Source organism: Thermobia domestica, chromosome 18 (assembly GCF_964235325.1).
Source record: "Thermobia domestica chromosome 18, izTheDome1.hap1.1, whole genome shotgun sequence".
NCBI lineage: Eukaryota > Metazoa > Arthropoda > Insecta > Zygentoma > Lepismatidae > Thermobia > Thermobia domestica.
Window position 1 is genome coordinate 123,568,141 of NC_137471.1, and position 16,193 is coordinate 123,584,333.

Consider the following 16,193-nt stretch of genomic DNA (forward strand, 5'->3'; position numbering starts at 1 on the left):
TCAGCTTCTACCTAGTGTATTTGCTGTTAGAGAGGGCAATCGATATATTATGTTCAAATTGCACTGAATTAGGTTCACGTATGCACGAAATAAAAAACATATGGTATTTACAACACACCGTCATAACGATCTTTTCGTCAGATCGTAATCTACTCTAAAAATGGGGATGATCCTTTTCTTCCATATCTTTCCGAGATCTTTTTATTATTTATTTATTTATTTATTTATTTTTTTTTCATAGCTTTGACTGATTTCCTTTCACTTTCACTTGCTGGCACTTAAGTGACTATAACAGATAAACTTTCGTCACTTCAAACTAAAGAAAGAAAACACCTATGATACTATGCACTGGTACAAAAATTTAACTTTATCGCTTCTAAGCAAACGAAACACACAAATTTTACCTAATGTATTAGTTCTTATATAAAAATCAAGCTTTTAACGTTACAGACTAAGCGAAAGAAACCTACCTAAATAAACGGGTTCTTGTAATAAAAAATCAAGATTTTTAATGCTTTAAACTAAGCGAAAGAAATTTACCTAAATGCACTAGTTCTCGTAATAAAAAAATCAAAATTTTTAACGCTTTAAACTAAGCGAAAGAAATTTACCTAAATGCACGGGTTCTCGTAATAAAAAAATCAAAATTTTTAACGCTTTAAACTAAGCGAAAGAAATGTACCTAAATGCACGGGTTCTCGTAATAAAAAAAATCAAAATTTTTAACGGTTTAAACTAAGCGAAGGAAATTTACCTAAATGCACGGGTTTTCGTAATAAAAAAAATCAAAATTTTTAACGCTTTAAACTAAGCGAAAGAAATTTACCTAAATGCACGGGTTTTCGTAATAAAAAAAATCAAAATTTTTAACGCTTTAAACTAAGCGAAAGAAATTTACCTAAATGCACTAGTTCTTGTAATTAAAAAAAAAATCAAGATTTTTAACGCTTTAAACTAAGCGAAAGAAATTGACCTAAATGCAGTAGTTCTTGTAATTAAAAAAAAAAATCAAGATTTTTAATGCTTTAAACTAAGCGAAAGAAATTTACCTAAATGCACTAGTTCTTGTAATTAAAAAAAAAATCAAGATTTTTAACGCTTTAAACTAAGCGAAAGAAATTTACCTAAATGCAGTAGTTCTTGTAATTAAAAAAAAAATCAAGATTTTTAATGCTTTAAACTAAGCGAAAGAAATTTACCTAAATGCACTAGTTCTTGTAATTTTTAAAAAAAATCAAGATTTTTAACGCTTTAAATTAAGCGAAAGAAACTTACCTAAATGCACTAGTTCTTGTAATAATAATAAAAAAATTTAACGCTTTAAACTAAGCGAAAGAAACTTACCTAAATGCACTAGTTCTTGTAATTTTAAAAAAAAATCAAGCTTTTTAATGCTTTAAACTAAGCGAAAGAAACTTACCTAATTGCACTAGTTCTTGTAATTAAAAAAAAAATCAAGCTTTTTAATGCTTTAAACTAAGCGAAAGAAATTTACCTAAATGCACTAGTTCTTGTAATTTAAAAAAAAAATCAAGCTTTTTAATGCTTTAAACTAAGCGAAAGAAATTTACTTAAATGCACTAGTTCTTATAATTAAAAAAAAAAAAATCAAGCTTTTTAATGCTTTAAACTAAGCGAAAGAAACTTACCTAAATGCACTAGTTCTTGTAATTTAAAAAAAAAAAATCAAGCTTTTTAATGCTTTAAACTAAGCGAAAGAAACTTACCTAAATGCACTAGTTCTTATAATTTAAAAAAAAATCAACCTTTTTAATGCTTTAAACTAGGCGAAAGAAACTTACCTAATGAACTAGTCCTTGTATAAAAATTTAACATTTGTCTGTTCAAAGTAAGTAAGAGGAGAAAAGTTAATCTTTGCCGATATGATTCTCTTCAACAGTTACAACTGACTGTTCTTTCTGGAAGATTGCTCGTTGGGAGAGTGCTCCTCATATTTCTCTTTTTTCTGTTTTCTTTGGTAACTTTCCCATTTGTTTCTCAGTATTCCTTGTTATTCCTTTACTTCTGCTCTCTTCAGTGTTCCTTTCTTATGCTTAATCTTTTGTACATTCATCGTTAATACTTTTTTTCTTTTTCTTCTCCTTTCTTCACACCTATAAATGTAACAATGATGTAGAAATATCAAATAGGAAACAAATGATGAGATAGCGTAAAAGGATACTGAATAAATAGTCCATAAAAATATTATATTAGCCCAAATCATCGTAGAGCTTGGTTATAGTATAAATGCAACTATTTGTGTAGCTAGTTAAAAAAAAAAAAAAAAAAAAAAAAATTACACTCTGCTTATCATGATAAACTTATCAGTTTAAAACTTTTTTAATATCTAGTTTCGAATTTTTATTGCATCTTTATTTGTTTATTATTTATTATTTTTTCTGGATGCGGAGAGTATTCTCAGATCGATTTGAGTAGTGGAAATATAATGAGTTAATGAATGAATGGGGCTACAATTTAATGAGGACGTCAGTGTGCTGATCTTATCTGCAAATCGTATGACGAGATAAAACATGACATATAGATCGAAAATTGGTTTTCTGCAAACACGTAACAGCTAGTGAATGGTGAGATATCAGTTGTTGCAACTCCTTAAGGTGACTCTTGAAGCCATTAAGCTTCCACTGTGGAAGCGCCGTAGCTGAAAGGTTATAGTTGAAGTCGAACCTTGCCCCTTGTGAGCCAATTACTGCCCACTCACTATCAGTTCGTCTTTTACGATATCAGATTTCAGTCAAATGCATGGAGGCTTGCGAACTGATAGAAATTTCATCCTTCTCTGAGAGAGATTGTTATTGAGGCGACGACGAATGTGTTGGCTTAATGTGACGCCAGCAGTGTGTGACAAGTGGTGATGAGGTAGCATTAGTTTTAAAATACTCGCTACGACAACCCTGTGTGCAAACGAGATAGCGACTGGGATTTTTGATTCTGGACTCTTAAATTCAATAAAAGATGTTCGGGTGGAAACGCTGGGTTGTAACAGATCTTCGGAAAGTCTGATCTCCGCAACTTCGGAAAAATGCAAGGTTGGAATATTCTCCCTACGTCGTTTCGCATTAGTAGCAGAAATCTTTTGAACTGCCAAGAGCTGTCTAATTCTTTTCTCTTTTGGGAAACTTGGTATTTTCTAGACCAAGGAGTGATCACATTTAAAATTGACGCAATAGGAATTGATCTCTGCGCCTCATAACTTTTCTGGCTACAATTCGCAGAAATACCGTGAGTCTTATTACATACGGTGCTGATGTGCCTAAAATGCTGCCATTTAAAGCAGCGAAGAGGATACTCGAAACTAGGGACATATTTTTAACTGGTACTATTCAGCTTACACAAATTCCGGGAAAGAAGGCAATCTGAAAATCAAAATTAGTGCTGAGTAACTTTTAATGCGAACTATGTCTACAACATGTTGGTCAGCTAACTTTGATTTGATCTCGTCTTCAGTAAGATTCCAATATGAAATCACTGCGATTAACATTCTGGCTCAGTCTGTGAGGCACCACTGAAACCCAAAGTGTTCTAATCGAGTAGCTTCTCCCTTTATTCCTGATCATTCGCTTCCACCAATGACATGCTATTCCATGGTTTTCTAATGTCTAACTTGTTCTGCTGTATAACTTTTTTACAAAAAGAGGGGGAAAAGCCCCTAATACCAATTAGACAGTAAGATTGAGAACTTGTACTTCCCTCATTCCCTTCTTCAATTACAACACATCCGACTACAGGAGTCACGGTTGTTTTCTTTTCTACATTATCTACACTGTTTATTGTTTCGGTCTCGCTCGCATTAGATTGTTTTCTTCTTTTTTTGCAAGGAGTTGAGTCGAGACCTGAAATATTTTTTTTTTTTTTAACCTGTAAGAGTGTTTTATTTTTAAAGTGAATAAATGAAAATAGTGTGTGGTCACCACAACACTACACAGAGGTCTTCATGAGGAGAAATAACGCTATCCCCTTAGCAAGCACGTAGATATGCCGGGGCCGCGGTGGCTCAGTTGTAGAGCGTTTACCTCTGGTGTATGAGGTCCCGAGTTCGATCCCAACTCGCACCAAGTGAGCTTTGTGATGGACAAACACCGTGTGCGTGGATTTTCGCGGGGTTCTCCCGTTTCCTCCCACTTTCTTCATTCATTTTTCATCATCACCGTCTCCTTTAGCCTAGCCGGCATAATCGTGGGACGTAAAACTTAAAGATTTCTTTCATTACATTTTCCCGTAGATATGCCGTCACTGAAGAATCAGCGTGATGCCAGCGTGGTCAAGAAGAATAAGAGGTGCACGAAACAACCATTCGACGAAAGCACACGACTCCGAAATAAAAAGCAAAAGAAAAAAGTAAAAACTAGTGAATATCAGAACTAACAGAATACAGTCGAAAACAAATAAGAAAATAGAAAAATTGTGCGTAAAACTTTTTTATTTTTTGTATTTTAAGTGTTTTTTTACATATAAAAAAGTAAAGAAGTTAACAAAACATTGGACTCACACGCAAGCAGATCAGGATGACACACAACCACTGACCATCCTTGTCCTAGCATCCCAACCACCCCCAAGCCTCACAATGGGATTCGCAACTGAAAGGACAAACAAAGAACATGAAGATAAAGGGTGATCAAATGAATGATGAATGAATGAAGCCACCCTTTCAACAAACAAGAAATTTTAATGAACTGATTGTGCTAAATCTCCGTCACCGTTACCCAGGCTATACCACGTGGAGGTAGTGCCTTGCAACCCGTGGAAACATAGTGAAGATACATCGGTAACAATCAAATCGAACCATAATATGACGCGTTACCATTACCTATTTCCTATATATTTCACAGTATGTTTCACGATTTTCTTACATGTATAAGCGTCAAATACATCACACCACGTTATTCCAAACACGACGAACCCTGGAGTTGGCGTTCCCAAACACTTTCGACTTCCCACTGACGCAGTCCATACTCACTGTGTGAAGGCTTACTTATTGCTCACCTTGGGCCCACCTTTAAGTCGGAGCATATCTGCAAATTATGACCTGTAGGGAATGCCTTACGCACACATTGGATATTACTGAAACCTGCATTTTTGGATGACATATCTATAAGTTCGTTTACGCTCATATGAACCGCCGCTCCATGGTTTCTCATGTCCTTTATGGTTTCAACATGTATCGCCATAGAACAAAACTGATAATAGATAACGACAAACGGTTTTCTACAATCGATTCAGGGTCTTAGGAGAACATATCATCACAACCGGAAGGAGTTGAAATCGACAACCACATTCGGTTTCAATATTGATTTCCATAAACCAAAAAAGGTAAGAAATACCGAAATGCGGTTTTTCGCATTTGATTCAGCTTGCCAAAAATAGGTTCCGTCTTTCCCGTTAATTCGCATAGTTTGGAAGTCACCCGTAGTTTCACACGGCAAAACGAAACACACTTGTTTTTATTATTATTATTATTATTAATAATAATAATAATAATATGAATAATATGAATACTACTTATCTCAAATATGATACTCGTAGCTATATTAATATTCGTTTGATATTTCAAGTCATGAAGGTATACGTTTTTGAAAATCAAGAAGAAACCAAGATTTAAATAGTAGTAAATTCCGAGAAATTCTCAGAAACCAGCATGTCCACAAAATAGGAGGAAGAGGAAATACAGAGTGAGTATAAATAAAATTATGTATTCAATGTAAATAACAATTTTATCACTCAATTTTATGAAAGTGCGTAAATCCACATAGTGTAACTTAAATAAATAGTTCATTTCCATGTTAACATTTTACCCCTTTCTGTCACAACTCCTTCCGAAGTATTGATGGCTCTTAATGAAGAAAGTCACAAAGAAACCTTAAACACCATCCTTACGAATATCAATAATACCATTGATAATGCAGGCTATATGAAAAAAGTTCTCAAATTAAGACAATTCCTTTCATATTGAAAATCACTTGAAGAGTATCTTATCAATATTCAATAAATCAAAAGGTCTTTAATTTTGCTCCTCTAAAGTATTATAGACTGAGTAGAAATGGAGTTAGCTTTGTGGCCGTTGTATTTGCTATGATTTTAGTTAAATATTTGCAACATTTCGTCTCTCGCGGTAGTCATTATCGTGAACTCTTCCTTCTTGTTGGAATTCACTTATTTTCCAATCTTGTTAGTTTGACTGTCATGGAAAAGAAAAGGAACCTCAAATATTCCGGTAAAACTTACTGTATTTCCAAGAAACACTTTTTTCTTTTGACTCTTGAAAGAGTTCTTCTAAAGATTTTCTTGGCAAATTGCCAGTGAACGGATACAGAGCAGATATAAGAGTTAAAAGAAGAAAAATATTTCTTGAAACACTTGAGACTCATTATCTTTTAAAAGAGAGATTGAGGCCCCATCACGGCGAAATTAAAATACTGCTAATTTTACAGTAATTATGAGATAGCTTCAAATAGATAAAAGATAATCGAAATGTGAACAAGAGCGCGGTAGACAATGTTATTTTGCATGAGGTACCGTTATTACGAGTCACTTATTAGCTTTCCACTTGCATCCATTTATGAACGCGAAAATAAATGCCGATTTTCTAAATGACTGGAAATCGAAGGTAGATAAGTGAGTCGTGATTACGGTATCACACGCAAAATATTGTTTAGCGAGCAGTTGTTTCACTTTTCGATTATCTTTTATCTATTTGAAGATGTTATATAATTACTGTAAAATTAGCGGTATTTTAAATTCGCAGTGATTAGGCTTCTTAAACAACACAGGATGGGAAAAAAGTGAATTCCAGCAAGCAGAAAAAACGGTTCGTGATTATGACTACTACAAGAGTCAAAATATTGAAAACATTTAACAAAAAATGCAAGAAGTACAACGTGTACAAAGAAAAGACCGTTCTGTTTTAAGATGTACTTTCTGGTGTCTATTAGTAATTATGTTATATATTGCTTAAAGAATGATATTGAACGTCGAACTTCCACTGACAACCATCAGCATTTTAAGACTTAGGTAAGGAAATGTGTTTAGTGGGGATATGGTGTACGGAAAGGAAATATTTACACTCAAAATTTCTTTTATTTATGAGTGTAAACATTTCATTTCCATATATCCTGTTCCCAATAAATACTTTTCCTTACCTAAGGCATGAAATACTGTCATCGAAAATTCGACGTTTAATAAGATTTTTTTTTTTTTAACAAGCTATAATTGGAGAAACAAAAGTAAAGATCTTTTTAGTTTATTGAGAGATCCTTCTTTCATCATCATTCATCATTTAGGTTTGCCGATTCATTTGGCACACAATTTATCAAAACTGTGATCTAGTAAGGAATTGTTATTGCAGAATATACTTTCTGTTTTCAAAAGTGAAGAAATACCTAAAGTATTGTAATGTTATTTAAATAATGCATTCCAGTTTAAAGTCAAATTACAGAAGAGGCCCTTGGCGTAAATATTCTGCCGTTAACATCCTTTTCCAACGTTATAGTGAACCATTTTGAAAAGAAAATATAAACTTATATATTTAAAATACGTATTTTTGTTATATTGTTATCAATATTTTATAGTTCACAATCAAGTTTTCTGTTCCAAGAACGTAATTCAATCAAGTGTTAAAACCACTAAAGACTTCGAAACTAAAAACAGCATAAGTTTCTCTTTGACATTTGCACTTTTCTTATTTTACCCAACAACTGTCTCAACACTGACCGGTAACATTCAATTTCAGTTCACTTTTCATGTTTCTTTCTTTTTATTTAACAAAAAAGAAAGAAAAAGAAAAAACACAGAGAGAATATTCTTCTTACGCAACCTTACTGTCATTCAACGGCTCCAACTTTCCAAAATTTATGTGGGTGCATATCAATGGCGGGACTTGTTATATGTTTTCAGGAAAGTTTCTCTCTCTCTCTCTCTCTCTCGCTATATATATATATATATATATATATATATATATAATATAATTATTATTATTATTATTATTTTATTTAAGCTAAGATCTTTTATGAATACTGTCATAAAGGGCTGTGCTCGATTCTATTCACAATGTAGTTCCATTTTTATTGTGGGGAGTGCCTTTGATTAGACCAGAGACAGGCAAGGAATGGGGAAGTGTGTTGCTTGATTGCTTTTGCACGAACACATTTGAAACAAACAATTATGTTTTAGAGGTTAGAAATTTTAACTTTCATCTCAATATTTTAATTGCTTATTATATTTTAATAATGACAAGTGAAAAATATTAATTTTATTTTGTTTCTATCAAACTAAAAAATCTTATGGGTGCGGCGTACCCACAAGATTATTTGTATGGGAGCTGAAGCCCCGGAGCACCCACGTAGTCGGCGCGCATGCCCTCATTTCCTATTGGTAGAAGTTCATTTTAACATTTTAAAATAGGACGGGTAGAAAATCAAACCAAAATAAAACAAAACTGGCAACTTCAAACATTGTCTATTTAGTGAACAAAAGACAAATAGCTTAGACGAGAACAGAATAATAGGCTGTACGAGAGGAGAGGATGTGGATTTTATTTATTTTTTAAGTACTGCAGAAGGAAATGAAGTCTGTCAATTTAACATACCACGATTATGTCCTTTAGGCTAAGGGAGACGGATGCTTAGGTCAAGTAAAGATGATGAAAAAATTGGTGGAATGAGAAAGCGGGAGGCCCGAGGAAATACACGGACATATTGTCTACCACAAACTTACTTGGCTGGCGATCGAACCAGGGACTGCACGCACCAGAGGTAAGCACTCTACCATTGAGCCATTGTTCCCCCCCCCCCCCCTTCGCTGCTGTAGAAGGAACAGAGCATAGAAGTAGAGAGATAGTTGACAATCGAATATGTAATGGCTGGAAATAAGTATGACTCAACTTAAGATTTAAGGAAGTAGAAAAAACTAAAATAATAATAAATGAACATGAAATAAACAGATCAATAGTTAAATATAGACTGGCACAACTTACACGATTTTCCTCATTTCGTGATCATTCATAGACAGGTAGATGATGAATTCTGTTTTCGCTTGTCTTTCTTTATTGACATAATGTGGTATTACTTGGTTTTGGAAACAGCACCAATACTCCTGCAATATGGAAATTTGTCATATTAACTACTATACAAAAGAAAGAATTAAGTTTTTTAGATTTCTTTGCTACAATGTTTACTCACGATGGTAAAACACTTTCTTTTAATGCGCTCAGAATAAAATTCTGGTAGGCAAGTCGAAATTGATGTTCCTAATGTTTCACTTCTCTTTACAAAATGTGTGTTCACTTGTGATATAAGGGTAAGAAGTAGTCTTGATTTTGTGAATATCCTCAGTCTGTAGATGATTAAAAACTTCGATTCGGAGATTGGAATACGTTTCATCCATAATTCAAAACATTTATCTTGACACACACAAAGATGTACTCGGTCCTCTCGGAGCTGAAAAATCGATCAAATTTTGCAACTAACAGATACAGAAACAGAAGAATATGTTCATTTCGAAGATGTTTAAAAAAAAGGCCCGAGAGAAAGAAGTTTTAAAATGAATGAAAAAAATCTTAGCAACCACTTCATTGTTGCAAACAAATGAATGATTTATGAACAATTGGTATGTGATCTGAAAGTGACCACTGATTCGAAAATTCAAGAAATTGTACTTTTATGCTTCTAATTTAACAACACACTCAGGATAAAATTTTAATACCGTATTTCTTCGAATATAAGGCGCCATAGAATCTAAGGCGCACCTGAAATTTCACCTCATTTAAACTCATTTTTTAAAAAAGCTTCGAATCAAAGGCGCAGAAATAATGTACAAATACAATCCTATTTCGATAAGCATTTTCTTATCAGTAAAACGGAATGTTCATTGTTCGTGAGCGATTACTATCTTTGTGCAGTCTGTCATTGTTGTAATACAACCAATTTTAAGCAAATTAGTTGTAACTACGGTACCAGTATTAGACTGCAGTAGATTCTATGTTGTAACCTACGTGCAATGAATAAATATGTATATTGGAGAATATACATCGAATCCAAGGCGCCATCGAATCTAAGGCGCACCTGAATTTTGGACGTCTAAAAGCTGACAATAAGGTGCGCCTTATATTCGAAGAAATATGGTAATAATAATAATAATAATAATAATAATAATAATAATAATAATAATAATAATAATAATAATAATAATAATAATACGAAGAAGAAGAAGGAGAAGCACTAATATCTACATACACAATTTCAATTCCTAACTTCTCTAAAGGCGTCGTCTATTTTCAGTGGATTTTATCGCAGAAAGTGTGACAAGACAAAACTCCGTTGAGGTAGGTGAGATAAGCAGAATGAAAGTTAAATCTTCAGTTTCACGACCTGTGTTCATGTCCTGAACGCTAAGTGAAATGAAATTTCCAATTTTACGTCCTACGCGTGAGTTCTTTTGGACTAAAAGAGACGATTGATTATTGGAAATGAATGATTATGAAAGAATTGGTTGAATGAAAATACGGGAGGACACGGGAATACCCACGTATACGATGTTGTCCACCACAAAGCTGTGTGATCGGAAATCGAACCAGCAACCCTTCACAACAGATGTGAGCCGCTCTACCACTGAGGATACGTGGAGACGTGAATGATCATTAAATTTCGAGAGATGAATTGTACTAAGTGATTACTATTGAAAATCTAAAATAAAAATCTGTGGAAGAACAAGGTGTATCAAAAGACTCATCCGGTTTCAAAAAATCGGAATGACAACAAATGAACATAGTACAGTAGAGTAAATTTTAAAATAAACTTCGGAATATGGTTTTACTTACACAGCTTTCATAAGTACTTAGTATGCCTACCGTTGACGGACACCATACGTCCACTTTTTAGTTAAACTGAGGCCACTGAACATCCTGGTGTGGTGGTGCACCATCGTGTTGAAAATTAAACTATAGTGACCTGTTTGCAATCGCAAGGAAAGTCAGTTCTGCAACGTTTTGTAATGTATGATACCCAGAATACTGAAAAGAAAGAAAAAAAAACACTGCACAACTATTTGCAGATGGCTGTTCTGATCCACATATTCTCACATTGTGTCTGCTCATCTTTGGATTGAGATGAAAGTATCCGTTAGTCAATTTAAGCATAAGAGAAACGTTTCATTATCTATCTTCATGTTCAGAATGAAGTTATAAATCTCCAAGCCTTCGCGGAGAGCACTTACTAATGGTCCGGTAATAATATGGGAAATGTATAGCTCCTTACTGGCGCGACCAGTGGAATTTCTTGAGTTACGTATAAAACTGTGCTTAATCCTTTCAATATTGTCGGTAATACTGGTGGGACTTGTGTACATAAAAAATCAGTGTATAAACATTTTGTATCCACTCCGAATGCACTGAGCAGTGGGCTATCCGGTACCATACTATCGCTGCAATCTGGTTTCAGTATTGGTCTCCATAGAGCAAAACTCAAGTGGTAGAGCGTTGGCTTCGCATTCGGGAGATTGTGGGTTTGATTCCCGCTGCCGATCATCCTGACTGGGGTTTTCCAGGGTTTCCCTCAGTCCTACCAGGCAAATGCTGGGATGGTACCTACTAAACAGGCCCTGGCCAATACCTTCCCAAATCCTTTACATTGTTGTTAGCTATCCAGTATAAAATGGCCTCTGGGCTATATCTGGTGACTCTTAAATAAATAAATAAATTTTTGGAATGGATTCAGCCTTCCAGCAGTAGGTTCTATCTACTCTGTTTACCCTCGATTCAAACCAGAAGTTTTAGAAATCAATGTTTCAGTTTCAACGTTGATCGCCATAGAGCAGAAACTGCAATAAATAGTGACAATTTTTTGTATTGAAGCGATGCACCATCCCAAGAATAGGTTTCATCTGTTCCGTTGACACTCTATTCAAACCGGAAGTAGTAGAAATTAGCCGTTTCCGGTTTCAACATTGATCGCCATAGAACAAATACGGTGATAGATGACAACACCTATTGTTTTTAAAAACCGGAAGTGGTAGAAGTTTAGTGATATTTCCGGTTTCAGTATTGATTTTCATAGAACAAAAACGGTAAGAGATAGGTCTTCAGCGTTCCAAGAGTGAATTTCCTCTGGAATTTTGTCCCTCGATTCAAACCGGAAATGTTGGAAATCTACGATTTCTGGTTTCAACAATGGTCGCTACCGTGAAAAAACTGTAATATATTGCGAGAAGCAATTATTTGTTATAAATTCAGTGCCGCAAAAATAAGTTCCCATTTCTGACCATATCCCTCTCTTACAACCGGAAATTATATATCTACTATTTCCTATTTTAGTATTGAAGTTACATACACTATGTGATCAAAAGTATACGGACACCTGGCTGAAAATGACTTACAAGTTCGTGGCGCCCTCCATCGGCAATGCTGGAATTCAATATGGTGTTGTCCCACCCTTAGCCTTGATGACAGCTTCTACTCTCGCAGGCATACTTTCAATCAGGTGCTGGAAGGTTTCTAGGGTAATGGCACCAATTCTTCACGGAGTGCTGGACTGAGGTGAGGCCTGGCACGAAGTCGGCGTTCCAAAACATCTCAAAGGTGTTCTATAGCATTCAAGTCAGGACTGTGCAGGCCAGTACATTACAGGGATGTTATGGTCGTGTGACCACTCCGCCACAGGCCGTGCAGTATGAACAGGTGCTCGATCGTGTTGAAAGATGCAATCGCCATCCCCGAATTACTCTTCAACAGTGGGAAGCAAGAAGGCGCTTAAAACATCAATGTAGGCCTGCGCTGTGAGAGTGCCACGCAAAACAACAAAGGGTGCAAGCCCCCTCTAAGAAAAACATGACCACACCATAACACCACCACTTCCGAATTTTACTGTTGGCACCACACACGCTGACAGATGATGTTCACCGAGTATTCGCCATACCCACACCCTGCCATCGGATCGCCACATTGTGTACCGTGATTCGTCACTCCATACAACGTTTTTCCACTGTTCAATCGTCCAATGTTATGCTCCTTACACCAAGCGAGGCGTCGTTTGGCATTTATCTGCGTGATGTGTGGCTTATGAGCAGCCGCTCGACCATGAAATCCAAGTTTTCTCACTTCACGCCTAACTGTCATAGCACTTGGAGTGGATCCTGATGCAGTTCGGAATTCCTGTGTGATGGTCTGGATAGATGTCTGCCTATTACACTTTACGACCTTCTTCAACTGTCGGCGGTCTCTGTCAGTCAACAGACGAGGTCTGCCTGTACGCTTTTGTGCTGTGCGTGTCCTTTCATGTTTCCATTTCACTATCACATCAGACACATTGGACCTAGGGATGTTTAGGAGTGTGAAAATCTCGCGTACAGACTTCTGACACAAGTGACACCCAATCACCTGACCACGTTCGAAGTCCGTGAATTCCGTGGAGCGCCCCATTGTGCTTCCTCACGATGTCTAATGACTACTGAGGTCGCTAATAATGAGTACCTGGCAGTAGATGGCAGCACAATGCACCTAATATGAAAAACGTATGTTTTGGGGGGTGTCCGGATACTTTTGATCACATAGTGTATTTTTGTTTACATATTTTGGATGTCTTCTACAGTTTAATGATGTGAAAAGAAACTCACTCGTTTCTGGTACACGCTTTATATTTTCCATGTTGTGCTGTATGGATGTGGAAGTTGGTCACAAATTCGTAGAAAGAAAATAGGCTGAAGGTCTTATGAAAATAAAGACTTGAGTGAAATATTTAGTCCAAACATTTACAGAGATCTATGAAAAAAAAAACATCAAGTACATGTAATTCTCCGTATGTAATGGGAATAATTAATTCAGCCGTCTTAGATGGGACGGCACGTGATTCACATCGGAAATTTTAAAGTGCGTTAGGTAGGGCAAATATAATGAAAGGGGGATTATAATAATCCTTACTGAAGTGATTTGATAAAAGAAGTGGGATCCAGTGATTGACTTTTATTTATATTACAATAATCTTTGGACTTGTTAAGCCATTAAAAAACAATAAAATAACACCTTTAGTTTAATGTTCCATGGTTATTTCGTCTAGGCTAAAGGGGACTGCTGCTAAATGGAAGTGAATGATATGAAAGAGTTAATGGAGTAACGAGAGTGCAAAAAACGGGAGAACCCCTGCAACATGATGATGTTCATCCCAAATTCACATGACTTGAGGTCGAATGAGAGACTGTTTCCATCAGGGAATAGCGTTTGAGCCATTATTCTCCTTTTCCCTTGAGCAGTAGAATGAGAAAAGAATAAAAAGTTCACCGAGAGGGAAAGAAAGAACTTTGAGACAACCCACGGACATCGACAAGAGTGACTTGATCGCTGGTTGACTTGCAGTTATAGGTAAATATGTCGTAACAAACCGTCACATTGTCAAGTGTGGAATGCAATAGCTGGAAATGCTTCTTTCTCAATCAACTGTTGTAAATAGGTGTCAGTACAGTATTGAGTTAGTTTATAACTTCCTACAGTTTCAGCGTCTCAGATACCAGGCCATTGCCGTCGAGCTATACAAGTTCACGTAGTGAAGAAGAAAACCTGCACCAAACATGAGCACTCTACCATTGAGCCATACTGAGTTCTAATTTCAAGAAAGCTGAACAGATACTCCGATACTCTACTAATTTAGCTACAAGACACATCAGGTTCGCACTGACCGTGAAAGTCAGAGAAGTTAAAACTAGTCTGTGAAAGTCATGAAAAAGTACTCTTAAAGTTGGAGAAATCTATACTTTACAGGAGAGTAAGGGAGAGTGCACTCACAGAAGATATATAAGAACACCTCTCAGAATCAAGAGAGATTTAAAAAGAAGATTAAAAAAAGGCTTAAGAATAAAATTAGTTTTAGAAATAAAGAAATTTGAAAGCACCTAAGGGTGCCGGTATTTAAATTTACGATTTAAACATTTACCACCATTTTTTTTTTTTTTTTTTTTTTTTTTTAGAAAAAAGACTTTCTTCCAAGTATTCTCTTTCTCTTTCTCTCTCTTTTTAATGTATTTTTTTAAAAAATATTTTCAATGTTAGATGAGGTTTCCGTAGTTATTGAAGATCCTTTAAAAATGTCATGAATAATGGCCAAGTAGCAGAAATTATCTGGAATAGAAAGTACCATTCAATTTTTAAACAAATTCTACTATGTTTTTACTATGTTCTTTAATTTCAATTATTTACCTGCGTTCCTATGCAGAATAATTAAACTGCCATAACCATAAAGATTATGTCAATGAATTACGAAATCTACTGTATTGCAAGTAAGAAATAATGTTCAAAGAAAACAAAAAAAAAAAAAAAAATTGTTCGATGAACTGACGGAAAGTATTTGGAATGGAATGCATGAATGGTGCATGAATGGTTAGCATATATGAAGGGATCCAACCCACACTTTGGGATTGCCGGTGTGTTGCCCTGTCACTAGTTTATCAGCAGTGTGACCTATTTATTGCTTTTATTAATTATTTCTCAGGTACTTTAATGGAGACAGCGCTGTTCTATTCCCTGCCTTTAACGTGCAATATTACGTGGGCCGTCCGAAGAGTAGTTCCGTTTTATAATTAAAAAATAACCTGAAAATATTTTTTTAAAAAAAATCAAAGTTTATTTTACAACAATATACCTTACACTACTTCGTTACGTACCCGCCATCTGAATATTGTCAAACACTTGTCTGAGCGTGTATTGAGTTTTTGAATTCCTGCTTCCTATTCGTTGTCGCCAGTTCTTTGAGTAGAATCACTACATCTTTTAGTTTCTTGTAACTGAAAACTGGTTACTCCCCAAAAAGTCTTTAAATTTCGTGGAAAAGTGAAAAATCAGAAGAAACAATGTCTGGATTGTAAAGTGAGTGGTCGGAACTGAAGCTGCTGAAGAAGTTGTGACCTGAACAATATGAAGTCTGACATTGTTGAATAATAGTACGTTTAGAAATCAAAACACATTTCATAACACAAGTGATGGCATCTTCATTTACCCCCCCCCCCAAAAAAAAAAAAAACGAACAGAGTGAAACAAGAAAAGAATTAATAGCACACATTGAGAAGTCAGACAACTAGGCGCCTTGAATAGATGAAGAAAATGCAAGAATGACTTAGAATAGGATCTTATGAAGATAGGTAATAATCCTGACAGGATAAAGTCTAATAGACTACTTTTATTTTTGTTATGGTGACCTTTAGGT

The 16,193-nt window shown here is 35.3% G+C and overlaps 1 protein-coding gene across 1 annotated transcript in view; it reads left to right on the plus strand.

Annotated features, from left to right (window-relative positions):
- LOC145674766 (DNA repair and recombination protein RAD54B-like) overlaps positions 1 to 16,193 on the plus strand; it is a 122,904-nt gene that overhangs the window by 37,743 nt on the left and 68,968 nt on the right. The window lies entirely within an intron of this gene.